The following is a 20219-nucleotide window of genomic DNA, read 5'->3' on the forward strand; positions in this document are numbered from 1 at the left end:
AATCTCACTCTTATGGTTTGTGATGCTGTACTCATGGCCTAGGGCAACCCCTCCTTCTAGACCTAGTCCTAAAATTTAAAAAACAGTGTTTTATCCCTTATAAGCGACATTGCCCTGAGTTAAACGCGTGTATATGCGAGTCTATGTATATCCAACCTGCATGTATGTATTAAAACACTTAAAAAAATATAAAACTCCTTATATTTGAGCGGAGATCGCGGGTTTTACCTGTTGATCACCTGTTAGTGCCCATGGCCCAACTGTTCCCAACCAACTCCTAACCAAAAAACTACTTTGGAGATGGTATAAAAAGACCTCAAAGGGAAGGCCTAAAGGAGGAGAGAAGTTAGAGAAAGGTTATTATGTTGAGATTTTTCCCTTGACCAGGTCTGAAGTCCCTTGTGCCTTTTGCACTTCCCCCATTTTGTACAGGAAAGCTTTGTTTCCTTGTGTGTTGATGTTCATCCACCATTTATGACATCATGGAGAGAGTCATGGAAGGAGTTTGTTAGAGGCTTGAGGCTGGAACGGATCCAGAAGGAAGCTTTGCTTAGAGCCTGCTGAAGGTGACTCAGGTGAAAATATTCCTTTTTATGTACTTTATTTGTCTATAATAAAAGAAACACATGTCTTGGTTCCCGAAATGAATCTTCTTTATGTTAATGATATTCATGTTTAGAATTCATATGTAAATGGTTGTTTGGATTTCATAACTAACTACCTTTCTTTATAACATGAAGATGGTTTCTTTATAAGTTTTTGTCCATGTACTGTTGTGTTCTTTGAATTGGTTGTTTTTCAGGACAAAAGAGAAGAAGGGAACTCCAAGAAGGGTTTGGACCCTAAGGGCCTTCTCAGACGTAGGACCAAAGGTACGTACCCTTATCATAGAATTTGCTTATAATAGCATAATGGCTGTGTGAATGCATGTTTCTTTGAATAGATAACTTTCAGTCTGCTAGGGTTTCAACCCAAAAAGCCCTAGGGGAACTTTTCCCACTATCAAATTTGGATAGAGTGTTGTGGAAGCTTGGAACACTACCCCCTGGATTGAACGTTTTATGGCTTGAACCATCCTTTCGAAAAGTCTTGGCATATGTTGGGTTTAGGATATAATCCTAGCCTGGACTGTTTAGAGATTTACAATGCAGTTGTTGTTCATTACAATGGGAACATGAACCCTTGGTTAGAGCTTGCAATGACGAAGTGCAAGCCTTACTAGAAAAAATATGTAAAATATGATCATCCTTTCTTACAACAGTGCAATATAAATGAATAGTTGTGACCTCAATATTCATAATGCAATAGATTATCAAATGTAAAGTGTAAAGGCCCTTGATTCTGGTTGATAATTCATTCTAATTCATTTGTTTTTGGAGTTCCACGGAAGGTTTCTTATTTATGCCTTAATGAGTCAGGTTTATGGAGGTGCAATGGCCTAGCGAAGTTTAAGATTTACAAGTTTTATGTCCTCATTGTATTCCTTCATAGTTTGAAGTAAACTCCTATATAAGTATTCTTTTCTTTGCTAGTTAATATTTCTCTTTCATCAAGTAATTACACAAATTGTTCTTCCAAGAACACAAAGAAGTACGAGACACAAAGATTGAGGCTTTTAACGCAGGGCAAAACCTCTCAATAGGGGAAAACCAAACAATCCTCCTCTTATTGAATTTATTCAAAATGAGATATCCAACTCAAGACCAAAGAGTCCTCCAAGTCAACCCTCCTCTTTATGTCAAGGTCAATAGTTGAGTCTCTGCCTAGTCAAAGTCAGAAGCAACTTCTGAATTTCTGTCCTTATTCCAGGTTTAGTCTCTTATTATAATAGGCTGACTTCCAATTACAGAATCTTTGCCTTCTATTACTGATCTTCGGCTACTACAACAAACCCCTGACTCTTTACCACAGATATTCAGATCTTGCTACAAATATATAGCTTTGGATTGAGATTTGGCTTAGTCACAGACTTCGGTATCTTCAAGTGTTGTAGACTTCTTTTTATCCTCTGTTTTTCTTCTCCTGTTGGATTACAGACTTCGATCTTTTTTACTTTCTTGGTTGCTAACCAAAAGAGGTCGAATATAGGCTAAAACACCTGGATATAATTCTCCATGAGCTTTGACTTAACTAAACAAAGAGTGACTATGCCTAGATTGTTGCCTTTGTAATGTTGAAATGTCCTGCAATCTTTTCCTATGACAAGATGCAATAGCCCTAATTGGACAACACTGAAACTAGCTCAATGTGTCTAACTTCCATGACCAATTCCTTCATTTTCCCATAATAGCTATGCTGCAATAGTCTTACATGGAGTGAGGGTTAATTTGCATATGGACATCTCTCTTTTGACAATGAAGGCAATGTGATAGGCTCTCATCTAATATATATTCCAAAGATATAATAAAATTATGGTGTATGAGTTATCATCATTCTTACTCCTTAGTTATATTATATGTGCTCCCTGTCTTTGTGCTCATGGCTGAAATAAATAACTCTCCATTTAATTTCTATTAGCATCATTCTGAAACTCTTGATTGATTAATGCTCTATGAAATGCATCAGCTCTGAGTTACTCATAATCCACTTTCTTGTTGAGCTAGAGATCAACTGCCACGGTTCTGGAGATGTTTCATTTCCTCAAGGAGTTTCAGATTTGGTTTCTGTACGACTATTAAGAATTTCTCTCTCCTTACCTGGAGTGTTCTTAAGCGTTATTGGATGGATTTCTACTTACTAGAGTCGTTTCCCTTTCCCCTGAGCATTATTTTCATTTGTTGGGGTGAGTTTGAGCTCAATCTTGGTTGTCTAAGAGGCCATAGGTACTAAACAAGGCCATACATAACTGTAGGAGATCACTGGCTTTCCAATTTCCCTCATTCCCATAAATCCATCGAATACATGGGTGCTGAAACCTACAAGGCAAAGCATTCTTGATGTCTATTTATGGTAGAATGTAATTATATTATAATGTTGTTAAATTGAGATTCATTATTTGAGTGATTCAAATTATATGTTGTTCCATTGGTATTGGGAATCGTTACATGAGAACCCATTAACCACAATTATTCACCAATAATATCCAAAGGTTGTTTTGTACTAGAATGACGATTGTCCAATATGATGTATAATGAGGATAAGGTTGAAGAAATGAATGAGGAGAAATCGCGTTCAAGGGGTAGTGTGGATGAAATTTGTACTATAGAAAAAGAAAATACAACAGTATGGACAAATATGGACAAATTCTGATGAAGAACATGCAACATCAGCCAACTTCGATGAAAACATAAAGTGTGAATAGTTTGAGCTATCAAATTTCACATTTATTTCATATTCAACTGGTGGATCTGTATCTTCTTGTATTGATAATATTGAAGATCAAGACTTCATACAACAATGTATACACACTTTTACCTTAAGGAAAAGTGTTGGGCAAAAGACCCTCAAGGAGAACTCCCGTGAGACAAGTATCAAGTCAGTGAGCAAAAACTGTTGTAAAGAAGCTAGCAGTCAACTGTCCAAGGGTGATTTTTGGATGCCCTCACAAGAAATAAAGATTGTATCCCACTATCCAAAGGATCTTCTCTCAACTAAAAAGTGTATGCTAATAAATGGTTATGGGAAAAAGGCACAACACATTTATCTTTGGTTGGGAGCTTATCCATATTGCCCATGATGTACATAGTTATAATGTCATGTTGAGTAGATTTTTGGCACACCTTTAAGAGGTATCATTATCGAATGGGGGCTAGAAATCTAAAATTTTATCCATTGAATTAGATATAGGATTATATTTGTCTAGATGGGAAGGTTGATATAGTTTTAGCTTATAGGAATTAATTATTGGAGAATACCCTATTGCAGAGGAAGCTTTGGGTTGAATGAAATTTGATGAACCTACTGTAGTATATGTGAGCTAAATTTTTTATTTTTAATATATTTTTTCCTTATACTATTTCTCATGATGGATGGCATATGATATATAGGAAGCTTTTCACTCTATAGAAGATATTCATGGCCTTGTGTATGGTCAAGTAGATTCCTAAACCTCAAATGACAACAATCTTCTATTCAAAGTTAACAAAGATATTTTGGATATTAGAAAGTCATTTGTATCATGCTTATGCATGGTACAAGCTCTCTATACTCCAGAAAAGCTACAATAAATACTTAGCATAGAAGGATTTGTAGTTGATGGCATCATCTGGATTCTTGGCTGCCATTGTGAAATGGGATGAGGGAAATGTGTAGAAAAATCATATTCTAGAAACCACTTATCTTTGGTTGGGAGTTTACCCATATTGCCCATGATGTAAATTGAGATACTACAGAGATTCTGCATGGAGAGTTGTAAACCCATGGAAACACCTCTAACGAACAACTAGAGGAAGAAGGATGCCACTTCAGGTGAAGTGGATGCTACCATTTATCGACAACTAGTGGGTCCACACATGTATCTTGTGAACACATGACCAGATATGTGATGTGCAGTCAATGAGCTAAGACACGCTATGGTTAGGTCAACCAAACTATTTTCGAAGGCAACTAAGCATGCTTTACAGTACCTGACAGGCACTACCCAGTTTGGGATATGGTATAGATGAACAGAGGAAGTGAAGTTGTGCGGTTTCACAGATGCAGGTTGGGCACGAAGTCCATTAGAATGAAAGAGTACATCAAGTGTAATTTTTAGTGTTGGGTTTGTAGTTTTTTCTTGGTACAACAGTAAGCAAAGATATGTGGTGCTTAGCTAGACAGAAGGATAATACATGGCTGCAAGTAAGGAAACATGTGAGGCGATATGGATGAGAAAGATACTTGTTGGACTATTTGGTCAGATGATGGATCCAATTGTGATAATCAGATTTGCATCAATCTCTCAAAGAATCTTATATTTCATGATCAATCCAAGCATATAGATATCCAATATCACCATTTACGAGATTGTGTCTAGAGAAAGATGATGTTCCTACACTCCATTCTGATAAAGGAGTAAGATGTTGACATTTTGGAAACATCTTTGTTAAGAGGGAAGTTCAAATTCCTTAGGTGCATGATAGGGGTGGTTGATAATCCCTTTCTTACAGAGAAGGATTCTTAAAAAATGTAGCAAGAAATTCTCAATTTGACTTTTCCTTGATTAAATTGAGAAAAATTGAATTTCCAGATCAATAGACAGCTTGGATGCAGTTAACTTGTGTGACATGACTTGTGTCACCTGGTTTACATAGTAAATTCGAGTTGGAGGGGTTATAGTTCAGTTAAGCATGTAAGACTATTAATTTGTAGCAATCAAAGTCAGTTATTTGAAGTTATTTTTTGTTAAACTAGTTCCAACTGCTTGAGGAACTAGTGGAAGGCCAATTGAGCAGTGGGACTTTAGTCAAACTCAGTGATCATCCAGTTAACTAATCAATCAACCCAAAATAGTTAATGCATGGACAATTCAAGTTCCCTAGCTGTGGTGGAGATTCTAAGGTAGTGTAACATCAATTGTAGACTAGCCTTGAGTGTAAAGGTGTTGCATATAGTCAGATGATCAACCTTGGGAATTTCGCAATCCATTTTGTAAAAATTCCTAAATAATAGGGGCCTAATTTCTCAAGGAATTACGCAAGGAAATATGGGCTCAAGAAGAGGTAGAAATTTACTAAGTCTGGCTCAGATTTTGTCAGTGAGCAGAGAGACAGGTTATTCAATTGTTGGTTGTGCTCAGTTGAGAAAATAAATTGCAATACATTTCTATTGATCATATAAGTGCAAACATACATTGGGGTTTTTAGCATATTGTTTTCCTTAGGAAAAATTTTGTGTACATGTGTGTTATTTCTTATTGCATGTATGAAATTTTGGCTCTAGATTGTGAATTAACTTCCGAAGAGAAGTAGAGTAGGCTTGTGTCTTATGATTTTGATTAAAACTTCATGAGTAGTTGCAACTCTACACCATAATTTCTACAAGGATGGTGGAGGCAAATTACAGAATATTTGTTAGTAGACGATATGCCTACTTCAAAATATCTATGACAAATTTTGCAAGAAGAAGACATTGAGAATAAAATATTGGATTTTCGAAGAATTAGTCACAAAATTCACAAGGGCGGTAATTTTGGTTGCAGGTGTGGAGGTAGATGGATTAAATGTAATTTTGGCTGCATGTGTGTAGGTACACATGTCGCAGTTACTCCTTTGATTTTTGTCAATGATGTGTTACTATTTGGTAGATTGACCTCTTTTGATCAGTCTTTAAACTCCTTATGAATAATATTAAATCTCATATGATTTATTCTTACCCAAATGATGCATTGGTACTAGAGATTTATCATATTTTTGGTGTTATCTCCACTGTGTTGGATGCAGATTTTAAGTATCTTAGATTTGTGCTCCAACCTGATTGTTATGGAATTAAGGATTGGAGCTGAAATATAGAGAAAATCCATTGTATACTTTTATCATGGGTACTCAAGAGGCTCTCCCTAGGAGGCAAGTTGACTCTAGTTTGAGCAGTCCTTCAGAGCATCCTTGTATATTGGCTTCATATTTTCGCTCTGCCTAGGAATATCAATAAATGCATCTTTCCAGCTTCATCTTGGCATGGGGCAATTTGTGTCATAAAGGATAGAGTGGGCCTTGTTGTTGTTTACTTTGTATGGAGGCGATGGATGACTAAAATCATATATTTCTTTGATTCTTATCAATTTGGAATGGTGTATTTAATATGTTCCATTTACAGGTAGATTAGAACTACTCTTTTGTGGTTTATTGTATTTGGCACTAGATTATTGAATATAAAACATTTGGACCACTTTCAATATACATTGGGGGTTCATCCCAAAGAATGCATTACTATCCCAAGCTCCTTTGTTGTGATACATCCACCTTCGTCCTTGTCAAAAAAGCTAAAGGCCTCCTTGAAGTTAGACATAACCTCCATCCCATATTCCTTTAGTAGATAAATCCCTTCTCTCATTTTCTGACCATGCCAATCTACCCTCCATCCCATATTCTCTCATGAACCCTATGTAAACCACCATTTCATTCAAGGATGGGCATTTTGATGCCTGCTCTAACCATATTTGTTAGATAGTTTCCCCCTTTTCTTGCTTATGGTTTCTTGAGTTGGCCTCCCCCAAATATTCCCTACTCTCAAATTATTTGAAAGGTATCCTTTGGCTACTAACCCCATTTTACCAGAGATCATTGACATGTCCCTTGAAATTTTGATTCGGCCCCATGAGCTATTTTATGCTAGTGAGTTGAAAGATTTAGATTTATTTTCCACATATTCATTCATGACCAAACACTATACCACTAGTTCTAAGAATCTTGTGGTTACTATCACCACAATAAATGTATATTGTAGTTTACAAGAGATAAGAATTGTATATTTCCCTTTGGGACACTCCAAAAATATTTTGATGCACCCTATTTGTCTAACACTCTAGTATACTTTATGACCTTAATTCCCGTTCCATGTTCATCCATGTGGATGCAATTTATGATGTTCTAGGACAACCTAATGTCCTTGTCAACTCCCTCTCATCTTCCTTGTCATGTTTTCTATGACTTGTGTATCCAACAAGAAATTTGGGAGATGAATGACATCAAGGTAGAAAATCAAGGAATTTTCAAGTCATTTATTTAAGGTTCCCACTAGCATAGTCCTAGCATATGATTCACCCAATCCCTAAATTGGGGTTTAGTGCTATTTCAATTAATTATTAGATGATCATCGTATGCCATAATTCCAGGTTAACTGTTATGACTCTTCATAGGATATTATTGGAGATACCTTAGGAGACACATCTTTGGCTAAAGGGTCAAGGAAGGATTTTGACTTCAATATCAAACCATCAACCATATCCTCAACATATCGAACCAACAATCAAGAAGACAACTCAGGTGAAGCATGGGAATCCTCTCTCACCCACATTGTTCAAGATATATATCAATCTATGAATGTCTCTAAACTCCACCCACTGTGCATCAATAAAAATTTTGTTCACCTCAATGTCCACAAAGATGGATAAACATTGTCCCAACATTGTGCCTCTGATTGTCAAAATTGTAAAATTGGGATTTTCCATGTCAAAATTTTAATTCAAGACTGACCATGCATTGGAAGGCCATTAACACAATATTAGGACATAAAAATTGAATAATTCACACAATACCAAATACAATACATACATCGAGTTTTGTCTCACAAGGTATCTAGATGTTAATTGAGCAAGTTCACACAAAGAGAGAAAGGCAATGTCATGATGCATTTTTCAATTTATAATCAAGAGCATTATCTTGGATAAGGGAGAAGTAACATTTAGTTTCTTTCTCATATACAAAGGCGAAATTATGAATCAATGTCAAATGCCTTTTGTGAAGCAATGTTGTTGTAAAGGGTGTTAGAAAGCTTGCATTGTAGGCAAGGCCGTCACACCATACTAGATTCTGTTAACCAAAGCATGTTAACCATGTCCAATGATCTCAAATTTCATGAGCACGCTCAATGAGTGACCATAAATGATGGGTGTCAGAGTGGCTGATAATCATATGTTATAGTGGATGATTGTCATTGTACATAAAATCTATGGTCCAAGTCATTTGTTTGGTGCCCAATATTGGTGAATCATTGTATTACATCATGGTAGCATATCTTGCCTTTTTTAAGGAAAAAATATATTGAAAATAAATTAAGTTATGTCTCATGCAAATGTTCAATATTGTTGTGTTGTGAGTGGTTTTCATATTATATGTATCATATATCTCTAATCACTTATTTCAAGCCTACCTTAAGAAATAAATGAAGAGGTGCAGGGCCTTTTCGTAATAAGGACTCCCACCAACTCCTCTCCTCGTAGCAATCTTTCAAATGTTAGCCCATAAATCAAAAACATGGCCTTGTTTCTCTAGTTTGGAAACCATTGGATAGATATGATAGTGAACAACTACCAACCACTTCTTTAACCATATATTTAATGCCTTTGATTGGTATGTGTAAATGACTTTGATTGATTCCTGGAGAGGTGTGAAATCTAATTTTGCATTAACATAATACAAACACCAAACTTAACCCATGGTAGCAAAAATTTCAGCCTTACAACTCTCTCATCCAATATTAAATACTTCACTAATTAGTCAAGGGGTATTCTTCTTAACAATATATGAAATATTAGAAGCATTCATATTAATTGAAAAAATAAGAATATTATTTAATATTACGTTATAATGCAGGTAGCTGCCAAGTTGACATATGAGACCCCCTTGTTCGTGAGACAAGGGATGCCCTCCATTCAATGCTTTAACTATTTAATCTATGCATGTGTACATACCTTAATTTCCATTGGATTGAATCCTGTGACCTTTAAGGAGGAAACACTTTAACACAAATCGAACATGTAAATACAAACTTAATTTGTATATGTATCAAAGTTACTTTGAGAGTTGCATGGAATGCTTAATTTTGTATAGAAGAAAGGGAAAAGTTGAAGGGTTGATCAAAACAAACATGTATGGTCAATTATGATTATCATAGGTATATTAGTTTGGTTTTCCCAATCTATAACTTGCACACTTTGTTACTACTGTTAAAGGCATATCATGATGGTTTACTGGTGTAACATCATGTACATTTAGTTGTGTCTATTAAAGGCATGTTAGTTCAATGACAAAACCAATGGTTTGTCAAATTGGTCAACTTAGTGAGCTATGTGTTAATCATCTCAATGAACAATATATAAGGTCAATTAGCTTAGCCATTGACATGCACATTCCATTGTCACTATTAGTGACATGTTAGGTTGGATATTAATATGTATTTTTGATTAACATTATCTAGGAGATTAATTGAATTAACATGCATGTTTGACTACAAGTGTGGGAGATATGTTAGATAGGTCAACCCCATCAACAACATTTATGTTCAATTTCACATGTTAGAGGGCTGAAACAATGGTCAATTGATTAGTGACATGTACATTTTTGTTATCGCTATTAAAGTTGTGCTAGGTTGGTTAACTTCTTCAACGAGTTGTATGTTTGGTTACAATTATTAAAGCCTCACTTGATTGTTTAATGTAGTAAATGGAGTGTAAGTCTAGTTACCATTGTCGAAGGCATGTTCTGTTGGTCAAATTAGTTAACATCATATACATTCAACTATGATTGTTAGAGCCATCCAAGCCTATTAAACCCATTTAAAGTAGTGCATAACATTGATGGGGGCTTGCTTATTGCATTGTGTGTGAGTATAGTGTGTTATTTTTTTTTGTAAGTCGAAAATTTTTCATTAATAAAAAATAATGTACAAGGGCGTCAAAATGCATGGCTTATAACGCATATTTGTTTAAATTTGGAATTATGTAGTGGATCTAGAATTTAAAAATAACCAAAAAACACAATTCTAGTGAAGTCCTTGTAATAAAAAAAAATCCAATTTTAATGAAATATGTGTTTTATAATTATTTATATATTTAATGTAATATGCCTTTCATTAAGAAGAGGAAATAGACTTTGCGGGATAGGGGAAATGGCGTTGTCTATGGGAAACGTCGATCTCATCTATCTCATCTTCACTCTCCCTTCCCTATCATTAGCATCCCTCTCCTTTTTTTCTTTATCCAACGACACCAATAATAGAATTTTTGTGAAGAAGTAGCATTGGATGACTTAGGATGAGGGTTAGAGATCATATGTTTATCTTGGGTTTCTCCTTGGTGTTTTTGAGCTTACGTATCTTGCTTTAAATTCTTCTTAAATGTCCTAACAATATCATTTCCCATATTTTTTTCATGAAACTTCAGCTTGCGAGAACAATCTTCATCCTAAATTTCCTTTGAAGATTCATGTAGCCATTTTGCATCGAGGCCTATTCCTGGGGGGAGATTGGGAGGATCTACATTTATCAACAGACCTTTTTATTGTTGTCCCATGCCGCCCCAAACTTTATAGCCCATGTTTGTAGCCAACATATACTCTCTTCCATATGTAAACTATTTATCAGATTGATAAAAAGAGAAGACTGAGCTCTTCCATGAGCTTTTATTTGAAGATGAGAATGACAGTGAAATGTTCATTTTTAACTGTACACCTAAACAAGCTTAGAGGCCCTTCCACCTCACTGGCTTAAAATATGGACTCAAACCATGGTAGAATTGACATTTTGAAGTGTGTCACTCTAGTCCCTTTGACAAGGAGTGACATGACATCTTTTGTGAAAAAGCAACAAGAGAATGTTGCCTCTTGCCCCTTTGAAAGTGGTGAAACTTTTTAGAAAAAGGGTAAATGTCTAAAAACATCATGGAAAAAGGTTTCCAAAAATTTAAGAATGATTCCATTTTATTGAATCATTACTACAAGAGACTATCGCCTCTTCCCCCTTTGAAAAAGGTGAAACTGTCTAGAAAAAAAAATATATCTGAAAACATCGTGAAAAAAAGTTTCCAAAGCATTTAAAAATGATTCCATTCCATTGAATCACTACTACATGAATTCATCTTAAAATTTCATTTTATTTATTAAATTTATCATCATCAAAATCCCCCATGGAAGACATTGAGAGGCATTAGAACATATATATTTTTTTCATAAGAGCTTGTTAAAACATACCATGGCAATTTAATAACTTTATTTAAGACATTTTGTCTCCCACGTACTAGTCACCAAATAAAATTTTGAGGTGGGTGATGCCATTTTTGTTCAAACCCTCAAGGAGCACCCTCGAGGAGCTTTCAAGAATGGAAGAAGAACAATGGGTGATGCAATTTTGTTCATACCCTGGATTTTGAATTCTGGAGAATGTTTCAGCAATTTTGTTCAAACCATGATTTTTTGAATTCTGGAGGAGGTTTCAGCAATGGAGACCAACGTTTTGCTACGAGTATCCTATTTTTCTCTTCCAGTTTGATAGAGGCCGGGGATTGTTGCAGTTTTGTGTAGGGAACGAGACACCTAACTGGAACTTGTGTAGCTGCTTGATTTTGCTACGTAACCCCAAACCCGCATAAGGTTCAAACAAGGCTTTTCGTTTCCACCGTCAACCAAAAAATTCCCCTCTCTCTATAGGTTGTCGCCTTCTCCTCCAAGGCAGTGAAAGTGGTTGATAGACCTATTGCAGAAATTCTAGACTCGAGTAACTGATGAAAAAGGTTCAGTTGTTGGACATTCCATTCGGAATCATACATTTTCCCTAGCACAGGCAACAAAAACCCCTCTAAGACTACTACAACAAAGGCCATTGATAAATTTGGGTAAGAAGGGAAAAAAATTCATGGACCCCATCGACCTGCCAAGCCTTGGGAAAGAACTTTCGACTGTATCCATTTCTTGTAGCGGTAAGTCTCTATCTGACTCTAGTTCTATTATTGAATTTCTGTCTTTGGAAGATTTGATGGTTATTGAAACCAGAGTAAATTAAAGGAAAGAAAAAACCATAGAAAATTAAATTCAGTTTGAATCCATCAAATAACATAGACTTCTTTGACTAAGACTAATTCTATCCTAGCTTTAACTAATGGAATGCAAATTTGACAGCTATGAAAAATAATGTGCAGCATGCACTGAGCATGGGTACAAGAAATTACTAATTAGAGTAAATGTGTTGATATGAGAAGAAATGTTGAGATGCATTTGGCTTAGACACCAATAACAACCATACCTATTTAAATGAGATTTTAGAACATTGTGTTTCAGATTTCAAGATCCTTGAAATGATCTTTATTTATCATGAACCCCCTTTCCTTTGATACCAGAATCTCAGAGACGCACAAAGGTTGATCCTTTACTTTCAATAAGAATCTACCTAATGGAAAATCATGAACACTATTTCTCAAACCCTCTTGATTGATGTCCAACGACCGAGGATACTTCACCTTTTGTAGCCTTTTATACTTCTTTGTGAGACAGACAAAACCCTAATACAAGGCCAAAGGCATGTCAGCAAGCCCAAGAATAATATTATATATATGAGCTTAGATGCTAGGAACTTTATAGCTTCATATATGATTTTATATAAATCTACAATAGAGAAGGAATTCCGAGTGAGACACTATCTCCAAATCAAATTCAATTCAAGGGTGATTTCATAATAGAAGATTTGACCCTAAAGCAACCAAAGCTTCCAGGCTATAGTAATGACAAAAGGCCTTAGATATAGATCATTTTACCAGCAATTTGATAGACAGCTCTATCCTAGAGATTCTTGATTGATGGGGCCTTGATCTCATTTTCTTTCTAGGATCTGCAACCAAGAATTTTGCAATAGGAGTTTTAGTGCTTCACAATGACTGATCTTTGAAGAGGAAGGAGGTTAGTGTTGTAAGAAAACTTCTTGTGATTTTTTCTTCCTTGCTTGGGCTTGCCCTCACCTTAGCTCTAATACCTTACCCTCACCTTAACTTTGATACCATTCTAGCGGGGCCAACTAAACATGATGACAATAGAGGTAAGAAGTTGTATATTCTTGTGTTGTCTGTCTTTTAGCTTCTAGAACATCATATGTTTTATTGCCAATTTCTGCTAAATTTAAAATTGACATATGGATCTAAGATGAGGGTTTGCAATGCTAATAACCTCTTCTTCAGTCCATGTTGGCACACTCAAGTCTTGTTAAAGGACCAACTATTTCTTGTGCAAAATTCAAAGTAGATGACAACATACAACATGTTTTCTAAGAATCAAAACAACTTCTAGAAGTGTTATGACATTAATCCAACACTATGTTTATAAACAGGTTCCTACTAATGGACACATGATGTGTAAAATGTATTCCTTAACAAAAAAATTCTCCGTCGACTGGTTTAAAGCTTACAGCCTTACTCCTATCTTGAAGAAAGGGTACTTTCTTCCCTTTCACTTCATAGGTATATGAAAATCCAGTTTTGTAAGCACCCATAACCATGAATATTATACCAACTCCCTATGGTTAGTGCATCAATAATGTAAGTGTAACACTCATCCATGTGGAAGTCATAAGGCATTTAGGTAAGGTTTTACTAACACTGGCATCCCAGACCATTAAGATCTATCCATGGCCTCAAAATGATGTATTTCTTTTAGTCAATAGAACACTCATCATTTCTCTCTTCCAATCATCAAATTTTTTCTCTTCATTCTGAATGAGAAATCAATCAACAAGTCACCATTTTAAACGTTAGATCACAATATGTTTAGCTTCTCTCTTGTGCTTACACTCTAGTATTCTCGCAGCTTCAGAATTGTGAATCTTAAACACAGTCTCATGATGTGCATTTAGGGAGGTATAATTCACCCTTTCTTTTCATCAAATTACCCCCCTAGCATTCCCTTTATCTTTACATGCCTCAATGCAAGGCATGCCAAGTCGGTACCTGCTCAGTTAAATTAGTAACTTGAGGCGCGTCATATATACCCAACATTGCCTACCTTTTCTTCCTCTTCCTACATCATAGTGTATGAACAATCAACTAAACTGGTGAGGATCCCCATCAATAATAACATCTATGTTGGTATCCGAATCCAAATTACGTGTTTCCCTTAATTATATTTTTCGGTTTTTTAATAGAAAAGGCTAATAGAGATAGAGACCCTCAAATCTGTCTACTTCCGGCCCCTATGCCCATTTTCATCTAGGTTTTTACCATGTCAGTGTCCCTTTCTTTCTCAAAACGGCATGAAATCAGTTGATCTATCCATTTCATAGTGCCTTTGGTAAATTTTTCTATCAAATGCTCTTGAAGTATATATGAGCTCTAAGGGTTTTTTTTGTTTTTACTGACTTCATATATTTCTACTAACCATGATATGGGTTTGACGTAGAGGATTATGATTGCGTAAGGGTTGCATTGCTTGATATCTGTTTAGGAGGAGGAGAAGGAGAAAAGTGGTGTTAGGGTTGAGAGATAAAGATGTCTATGAAAAGAGGAGGTGTGTGGAATGGAGGATGGTAGGGCTACCAACGTGGTAGAAATGGAGGATGGGGAGGTCAGGGTTTTCATCATTGAATAGTTGTGGTGGGTTTCCTTGTTATCTTTGTGGTCATGCCATTGTTTTTTCTGGCAGCTAGGTTTTGTCACTCCACATCTACATCTGCAACTGGTAAACTTCATCCTTCCCTTCTCCCTCGCGGGTAATCTTCTTCCTTCCCTCCTCCCTCACTGGTAAGCTTCTTCCTTCCCTCCTCCCTCATCATGTTTCTTCTGTCTCTTTTTTTGGGGTGGGTCAGCATTTAATTTATCTTTATTGGCAAGCATGCCCTTTCTTAATCTATTGGTATTACAATGAAGTGTAGACTTCTTAAAGCATTCATGTAGGATCTCCATTACAATGAAATGTAGTCATCTTATACTATTTTAGAAAGATCCCTTTCGTTGAGAACCCATTGAACAATGTATTTATGTGATTTGAGCCTTGGCGGGGAATTATCATCATCTCTAGTTAACGGCTGAACCAAGACCCATTGGACCTGCTTCGAAATTTGATTTGCCTTCACCACCTCTAGTTAACCATTGAACCAAAACCTCATGGACCTACTTTGGAATTTTATTTTCCTTTTAGCTTTTTTCACAGGATTTGAAGGCGCAGATGTTACCAAACATACCTTCCTCGCTTATTGTCAAAAGTTTAGCACCTTTAGCATTTTTCTAGACATTTTGTGAGTTTTCATTATAGGGTTCTTTTCATTTGATCTATGTGAAGCTGTGAACTCCATCTCTGCATTAACACGGTACAATACCTACCAGGAGAAAGATTCAAAGTTTGTACCTCTCTCATGCAAGAGCAAAGGTTTTACCAACTACCCCTAGGGTAATCTCCCTTGCCAAAGATAATGAAACCATTCATCCCAATAGGAAGAAATAACAATATTTTTTCCATTTTTTAACAAAGGGAAATGCATATGACTGGTAAATATGTTGGCAAAATGCTTGATGAATTCACTGGGCACTCCTCATTCTGAGTAGGATGGTACTAAGTGTGCGCTGAATTCTGCATAATCTGGATGGGTATTATAAAAATATATTTGTTAAGAGTTCAGTTCAACATCTTACTCATGGGAATTGAATCTTGTGGGAATTGAGTCTGGGTGGGGATGGTAACAATCATTCTTCCCGTCCACTCATTATCCAATCCAGACCCAGTTTCCATCCATAAAGATAAATTCACTTCTCATTAGTCAAGCTAAAACTAGTTCTGATCCACCCAACCTAGACCCAATTCACAACAACAATCTTGTTCACCAGCTACTTTCTGCTATACATATCATTTTCACATTGTCCCCATAGTGTTCAGAGCACATTGGCCAAAACAAACGATAGATATTATACACACCATTTTATTATTGATGTGTAATGAAATCTCGATCTTAGCATATGCATGATAGCAAAGCAACCCCCGTTTTAGCGTTCTACTGTTTTTATAGATATTCTTCTACATCAACTCTTTCTACCGGACCTTTTATGCATTTTTTATCATTTAAAACAGTAGGGCACAACTTCTTAGGAGATGGATATGTTAGAATGGTATCCTCTTTCCACATCTTGAAAACCAATTCTATTTTTCAATGGCCGTTTTTTTCTTTTTCAAGATCTGGCCAATGCACTTGCACTTACATTAGTCTAATCCCAGAAAATAAATAGTGTCCCTAAACTAAAATTTAATCTACCTGAGTGGACTGAAATAGAGAGGAATTATTGAGGATACTGGAGCTCTGTCATATGTTTAAAATCACTCTTATATATTTATCTATGGGGTTCATAGGAATAGGCAGATGATTGGAGAAAGCAGAGTTTAACAAAGAGCATTGACTCTCTCTTCCCAGAGGAGGCATGTATAAGAAACCTGTTGCATTTGGATATCTTAAATTTGATTTCTCCCCTATTGAGCAGAGAATTAAAAATAAATTTTATTTACTTGGCAGGTGATTGATGTCATAACAGCTAACACAGAGGACTTGGGAACTCTAAACTTAAATATTGTTGGACGGAATGATTTATCTTCCTCATGGGTATTAGAAAAGCCCTCCAAAGTAAACCAAAGGGATATTACTGACTCTGAGGTACGATTGGTGAAGATTTTGGTTATTTTCTCCACTGAACATGTAAGGAAACATATGTGATGATGATCTATGTAGTTGAGTAGGGTTGTATTAAGTAGGAAGTGAAAACTAACATTGGCAGGGGTGCTTCTCTATTTCTAACGGTGTACATCAAGAGGACACAAACGACTTCTGGAGACAGCTCATAAAAGTTACATTCAGAACAGATGGTGTGATCCTCAATGAAGAGGGTAAGGAAAATCCTCAGGAGGGTAAAATGAATGACGAGGTGTAGAAAAATACTTCCAATGATGAAGAACTTCTTACGAGGTTTCAAGAGGGTGAGATAGGAGGTGAACATCAAGACGTCAAAGAGAATGTTCTTGATGGTAAGTTTTGATTTTCCGTGGTTAACTGGTCTATGATGTTGGTAGCCTACTGTAAGGTAATGTCTAGTCAAACTCCCAGGACAATGGTTGTTGTAATGAAGACCATTTGTAGCTTGAAGAAAGTCAAACAAAAGTCTCGTGGGGGGTAAAATTCTTTGCTGCACTAGATCGCTACTTTTTGTTCTCGTGGAAAAGGGAATTGTTATATTATTTTCCAAAATCCTTTTTGAATGTTACTTCTCCAATAGAAAAAAATTATATTTCTTATATTTTAGCATAGTACGCTTTAATTCATAGTAGTTTAATGCTTACAACAATTGAGACAAAAGAGGAGGTAGAAAAGGTCAATAGAGATAATTTAGAAGGATGAATAAAAATGAGTTGAGCTTGAAAATGCATCAATTAAACATTCCAAGGAGGTAGATTTTGCTGTCCTCGGAAAATACAGCATTTGGAGATAGGAGAATGAGAACGAGAATTCTGACTCCACTATTAGATTGATGCGAGACTAACTGATCATGGCTAGGGTGTATTCAAGCATTTCCCAAGCTAGGAATAATCTTGATTTATACCATGAATTGATGCTTCGTATTAAAGAATGTCAGCATACATTGGGTGAGGCTAATGCAGATTCTGATCTACCTCAAAGGTAATAATATTCACATTGGCTACTTCTAAATCAAGAGTAGTAAGTGCTTCCATTTGCATTTGGTGTTCATATCCTTTGTTTCTTTTAAAGTTGCAATCTTTGTGTCAATATTTCTGCTTTTCATTCTCTTTTTTGATGACCGATAATTGATATGAATGTTTTAGTGCACCTAAGAAGATCAAGGCCATGGGTCATGTCCTATCCAAGGTTAGAGAACAATTTTATGATTGTGCGACAGTAACAAAAAAGTTGCAAGCCATGCTTCAGTCTGCAGACAAGGAAGTAAAGACCTTGAAAAAGCAGAGTACATTTTTAAGTCAACGGGCAACAAAGACTTTTCACAAGGGCCTGCATTGTCTGTCCCTGTTATTGACCATGGATTATTACTTGCTTTCCCTTGAAAAGCAAAATTTCCTAAAAAGGACAAGTTGGAGGATCCAACTCTTTATCACTATGCATTATTTTCGGACAATGTATTGGCTGCATCTATGGCTGTGAATTCAACTGTCATGAATGCTAAGGTGAAGTGTTATTAATTTAAAATACTCTAAAGTTTGGAAGTCCAACAATTTTGTTGCATTTTTCATTTAATATTTGGATCTCATTGTAGGTGATTTACATGTGTTTGGAGGAAGCTCAGAAACATGTATTTCATCTCGTCACAGAAAAGTTAATTTTTAGGGCCACGAAAATGTGGTTTTTACTTAACCCCCCAAGGAAAGTTGCGATGCATGTAGAAAATGTTGATGATTTTAAATGGCTCAATTCCTCCTATTGCCTTGTGCTTTGCCAACTTGAATCCACAACTATGAAATAGTATTATTTCAAGGCAGTTCTCTCGACTACACTGTCAGCACGTTCCTCCAATTTGAAATATATAAATCCAAAATATTTATCCATCCTAAATCATCTTTGTTTCTATCTTCCACAAGTTTATCCCAAACCGGACAAGATCCTTTTCTAGGATGTTGATATTGTGGTGCATAAAGATTTGACGCTCTCGTGGTCAGTAGATCTTCATGGAAAGGTTAATGGTTCAGTGGAAACTTGTGGAAAAATCTTTCGCTGGTTTGACAAATACCTTAATTTTTCCAATCCACACATAGCCAAGCACTTTGATCCTAATGCTTGTGGTTAGGCATATGGGATGAATGCATTTGATCGCAAAGAATTGTAGAAATGATATATAATTGGAATATATCACAAGTGGCAGAACATGGTAAGTGTGTAGTGTGCTTTATTTATGTTAATTCCTGTGATGCTTACTTTAAAGTATTTGAAGTAAATATGAAGTAATTAGCTAGAAAACTTAATGGGTTTTTCTTTGTTTGATTTCTAAGTTTTTCTTTTATTGTATGTCAGAATGAGGATAGAGTGTTGTGGAAGCTTGGAACACTACCCCCTGGATTTTTTCATTGGCTGCTTCTAAATCAATAGTAGTAAGTGCTTCCATTTGCATTTGGTGTTCATATCCTTTCCTTCTTTTAAAGTTGCAGTCTATGTGTCAATCTTTCTACTTTTCATTCTGTTTTTCATGAATGATAATTGATATGAATGTTTCAGTGCACCTGAGAAGATCAAGGCTTTGGTTCATGTCCTATCCAAGGATAGAGAACAATTTTATGGATGTTCGATAGTAACGAAGAAGTTGGAAGCCATGCTTCAGTTTGTAGACGAGCAAGTAAGGACCTTGGAAAAGTAAAGTAAATTTTTAAGTCAGGTGCAAATAAAGTCTGTTCCCAAGGGCCTACACTATCTGTCCATGTGGTTGACCATAGATTATTACCTTCTTCCTCTTGAAAAGTGATAATTTCCTAAAAAGGACAAGTTGGAGGATCAGACTCTTTATCACTATGCATTATTTTCTGAAAATGTATTGGCTGCATCTGTGGTTGTCAATTCAACTGTCATGAATGCTAAGGTGAAGTGCTATTAATTTAAATTAATCAAAATTTTGAAGTCCAACAGTTTTGCTACATTTTACATTTAATATTTGGATCTCATTGTAGGTGATTTACATGTGTTTGTAGGAATCTAAGAAACATCTATTTCATCACATCACAGACAAGTTAAATTTTGGGGCCATGAAAATGTGGTTTTTTGTTAATCCCCCAGGGAAAGCTACGATACACGTAGAAAATGTTGATGATTTTAAATGGCTCAATTCCTCCTATTTC

General features: G+C 35.9%; 1 long non-coding RNA gene and 1 pseudogene across 2 annotated transcripts; both read left to right on the plus strand.

Moving 5' to 3' along the window:
* Positions 1-11666: 11666 nt before the first annotated feature.
* On the plus strand, positions 11667-20010 carry LOC149213179 (uncharacterized). The gene is made up of 3 exons (XR_016250310.1): positions 11667-12328; positions 19405-19481; positions 19606-20010. It is a non-coding gene; the product is annotated as an uncharacterized LOC149213179 (long non-coding RNA).
* Positions 16893-18656, plus strand: LOC149213180 (polygalacturonate 4-alpha-galacturonosyltransferase pseudogene; annotated as a pseudogene). The gene is made up of 3 exons (XR_016251295.1): positions 16893-18042; positions 18207-18407; positions 18653-18656. The product of XR_016251295.1 is annotated as a polygalacturonate 4-alpha-galacturonosyltransferase pseudogene (transcript).
* Positions 20011-20219: the final 209 nt, after the last annotated feature.

This window comes from Pinus tabuliformis, chromosome 1_1 (genome assembly GCF_031772625.1).
Source record: "Pinus tabuliformis cultivar Carrire ecotype Pingquan chromosome 1_1, CPIR1, whole genome shotgun sequence".
In the NCBI taxonomy this organism is placed as follows: domain Eukaryota; kingdom Viridiplantae; phylum Streptophyta; class Pinopsida; order Pinales; family Pinaceae; genus Pinus; species Pinus tabuliformis.